The sequence below is a fragment of the Chelonoidis abingdonii genome, chromosome 24, assembly GCF_003597395.2.
Source record: "Chelonoidis abingdonii isolate Lonesome George chromosome 24, CheloAbing_2.0, whole genome shotgun sequence".
NCBI classification, from domain to species: Eukaryota; Metazoa; Chordata; order Testudines; family Testudinidae; genus Chelonoidis; species Chelonoidis abingdonii.
Genome location: NC_133792.1, coordinates 17,632,337 through 17,636,883, shown reverse-complemented (window position 1 = coordinate 17,636,883; position 4,547 = coordinate 17,632,337).

The window sequence follows — 4,547 nt, the reverse complement described above, 5'->3', positions numbered from 1 at the left end:
TTATGTGCTGGCCCTCCTGGGCAAGCAGGGTAAGTGATACTCCTTAATTGCATTTGGTGGGTGGGAAATTTGATTGCTGTTTTGATCCCCCCACCCCAACCTTCTGGCCAAACACTTGTCATTCTCTGCCTCTCCCTAATTGGCTCTAATTGTACATGGACATCATCAAAGGGAATTGAACCAGACTGGGCTGATTTTATTCTCTCTTAAATCATCTGACGTGGTTGAAAAGTGCTCTTTACCTTCAAGCTGCTCTCGCTGAGCCCCGCACTGATATCCTCTTTCCTGCCTGCCTTGCCTTTTGCTCACTGCTGCAGCCAGCCATGCACTCCTCTGCAAAGGACTCTGGGATAACACCCTACAGCACCTTGCCCCCTCCCACAACTCTATTAGGGCCTGATCCTGCTGTCCCTTCCCACTGGTTTAAGTGAGACCTTCAAATAGCCCCCATGGCTTCTTCCAAAGGTTCCTATCCACCCTCTCATCTCGCTGGCTTTCCCATGTCTCTAGGCAGGCCCCAAAGACACCTGACTGCTCCTGCTTTAAACTGCTTCCTCTGCTTCCCTCCCATCTCTGAGGATCCACATCCTAGTCATGATGCGCGCAGCCGTGTGTAGAGGGGGTGAGGGACAGGGATATAATGAGGTTGCCCCCCAGCTGGGGAAGCCAGCATGGAATCCTTTTGGGATCCAACAGGGGTGTTTCCTGTCTGGCTGGGGACACCCCTCCTTGCCATGAGCCATAGCCGGCAAGTGTGAACCTTGTGAATCTGCCATCTTGCCGGCTGCTCCCACACAAATGCCATGCGGTTTTGATATGTGCATGCAGCACACAAAACTGTCTTTCAGGCTCGGCTCTGGAACCACTCGAAACGTAGCCCCATCACAGAATAATAATGCTTACTACAGCCCGTGCATATCGTGCAGCCCAACCCACCACTTGTTCCCAGGACCTTTCCTAGTGTCTCCCTTAATGAATCTCTCCTGTTTTCCTTGGAGAGGGCTGCGTGTGGAAGCATAGTCTCTAAAGGGTTGAATCAAGGAATGTTTCTCTCAGTTGACCAGAAAGATGAGCAGAAAGCAATGCCTGGAGAATTGTTAATTTACAGATTGCTGCACAGGCATAGCCTGACTCTGGGCACACCTTGTGCTGCTGGGGATTGAGTCGAACTCTTGCCAAAACTGATTTTCCTCTTAATTCTTCTCCACTTAATAGAGTCATTTCCCATAAAACAGCGAGGCTGAGAGGAGCCCAGCTCAACCCAATTTAGTTGAACCAGAGCAAAACCCCATGTAGACACTCTTCTATTGCAAGAGCTGACGCCTATATGTTTACTGAGGCGAACTAAACCACTGTACAGCTGCTTTAAATCAGTTTAGGAGCATCTACACACAAAATTGAACTGGTTTAATTAAATTTGTGTAAAATTACACCTTTTCGGTAATTTGGTGAGAAAATAAGAGGTGTGTGTGAGAGCGAGAGAGAGAGAAATATAACACGTTTCTAGACAGCCAGTTCCAGCAAGGATAAGTTATTAACTAGTAAAGCAGTGATTCTGTTACTCAAGTGGAAGAGGCTTTTGCTTTTCTTGCTGAGGTTTCTGAGTTCAATCCCCTTTGATGACTCATTGTAGGTTCATTACTCAGGCAAACACCTTGTTTCCTCTGGTGAAGCACAGATACTGGGAGTACCAATGCTGCACAGCGATATAGCATGTCCCCCCAATCTGCTGTATTTTGGAGAGCAGGAGGGTGGTACCCACACACAAGCCAGGGCGAGAGGCGGAAGCAGAGTCGACGGGGGAGCGGCAGCGGTCGACTCACCACCGTCCTCACAGCCAGGTAAATCGACCTAGGATACGCCGACTTCAGCCACACTATTCGCGTAGCTGAAGTTGTGTATCTTAGCTCGACCTCCCCAGTGTAGACCTAGCCTAAGAAAAGTGAGAGTATTTCACCGGCCCTGATAAAGTCTTTCTCTTTTGATAACTGAGCACAACCCATCTGTTGTAACAAGCCATAGAGCCTTCCAGTGTGGATGGGATAGAAACCACAGCGGAGTCTTGCTAGCTTGATAGCATTCAAAGAAAGCCGAGAAGAACGATTAGAATCAAAATGACAGTATTAATAAGCACCCGGTGTCTTTCATGTCTCTGCGTGCTCCAGGAGCATTAACTAACCAAACCACCCATCCCGCTGGAAGGGAGGTCAGTACAATTATCCCCTTTTGCCACAGGAAGGTCACCCTGCTAAAGCCAGTAGCCCAGCTGGAACCCAGGAGTCCTGCCTCTCAGTCTCCTGCTCCAACCACTAAATTGCCTCTCTTCGACGTTAAAGCTCCATTTAAAGATGAGAAAACAAGTGACCCGACAACCCGAGTTTAGCGGAATATTCCCTTTTGTTTGCTTTTTACTTGCATTTGCTCCTTAAAGCATGAAGTGTATCCGAGCCACCTTCTCGTTCAGGAAGTAAATAATTTAGCAGCACGAGGCCAGCAGCAGGAGCGCTGTCTCTTTCTTTTTCTTTTTTTTTCGGGGTTGGGGTAAAAGTGTTGAATCCCCTGGTTTGCTTGGCGCTTTGAGTTTGCTCTGTCTCTGCTCTCACGTGAAATTCAGCACTAGAGAGCTTCCCACTGCCTGGGGTACCTGAAGTGCTACGTTTCCCAGCAGCGGCTCTTTTGATCAGGCCCAGCATCAGTTTGGCACAGCTGTTGGGAACTGGTGGCATGAAGCAGCTGGGTTTGCCTGGGTGTCTGTAGTACAAACTCCCTGTTTAAAGGGAATTCAAACTTGTAAGGCTGATTTAATCAACCAGCCCAACTAGGGGATTAAATTCAGGCCCATTAAAATGTAGCTTCTTCCTGGGCTTCCAAGCTTTTTTTGTTTGTTCATTATGAAGCGCAGAATGGCTGGCGTTTGTTTAGCCCTGGTAATGAATCCCCCCTGTGGGAAGAGACTGCTCGTGTTAGAAGCACTGTGCTGTCCCAGGGGGCTGGGATTTATTTATCCAACTGGGACTTGTCTGTTGTGTATTGTGTCAACTATTTTGCCCAACGGTGGTTGTAAATTGAAGTGGGTCCCCTTGCCCCTCCTTAGCTGGCCATGTGCTCAGTAAAGGTTGGTCAGCTGGGCTCTGAGGAAGCAAAGCCTAAATACCTTTGAACATGTGTCCTGCACCTTGTGGCTTCATGCCCAAATTAACAGCCCTCGGCTGTGGCTGCTGCCTGTTCCACGACATGCAGGACTTTGTGGGGTGCTGATGGCGTTGATGCAGAGCCCTGTGCTGGAATGTTGCCACATAGGTTGGGGCATAGGATCATCCACCCCTGTGTGGATTGTTGGGATCAGTTCCTCAGCTGATGTAAATCAGCGTAGACACATTGATATACACCAGCTAAGGATCTAGCCCTTTGCCTGGAAGAGGAAAGTGCTGCTCTGTTAACTATGCATGGCTCTGAGGACTGTGAGAAAGGGAAATGAGTTTCACTTGGTCTCCTTGTTGCTGAGTGGCCCCAGCAAACTCACTGGTAAAACTGCCTCTTTCCTTCGCACCAAGCTGATCCTGCACCTGCTGATTGGGGTAAACCCAGTCGTCGTCTTTATTATGGTTGTTCGTTGAGTTTCAGCAGCTCAGGAAGACAAGGCAAGAGTGCGATGCTGAAGGATGTCAGAGGTTGGCATTTGTCATGTTTCTATATTACACAACTTAGGACAAAGGGGTCCCAATCCTGAACAGAGCTTGAAGGAAAACGCCAGCCCTTTTTTTCTGGCCTCATTTCCCGTCCCTTGTGTGCCACATGCATGAGAAATTATCGCAATCCCTCTGTACGCAGCCTATGCCTGCGTCTGATAGAGAGGGCATAACTCATTTGATGCTTTAAAGATGCTAAATATTTGGTATTTCTTTGCTCTAGGGGCAGCTGTGACTTTGGACTACAGTTTAAAGGTACATTTTCTTCCTCTTTTCTCTCCCTTTCCTTCAAGGTTTTATGTGCTCTGGTTTGGTTGTTAACTTTGTGTACGTTAATTGGAATGATGATGAAGTGCCTGGATCTCTGATGCACAGCAACTGCCTTGCTTTAAACTCTGACTCTCCCGGCTTTATTAATGGCTGCAAACTGTTCTTTCAGATGAATGTATGCGTGGGCTAACCCAGTCCCGTCTGGATCCTGGGTGTCACTAGAAGTGTTTAGGGACATACCACGAGGAAGAGTCCAGATTCCCAAAACTTGCTCTTTTGTGTAATGAAAGGGATTAGAGTTAATTTGGGGCATCAGTGTTTTGGTGAATCATTCATTCTCGCACCGTTAAGTTTAATTGAATGAGGTTTTACTGTTTTTCGATGCAACCATTAGTCTGGAATTGGTCCAAAGCATCTATCCTTGTTAGGTGACCCAGTGCTAACAGCTTTGGTTCTCTAATACGGCATATACTCAAACAAAGGTCAAGAAGAGGCTAATGCACAGAGTGCCCCATGAAATACATTTCTCCAACAAATGAATGTGTAGATTTCCCTCCCCGATGGCTTATGCTGTGTCAGTCTCTGTGC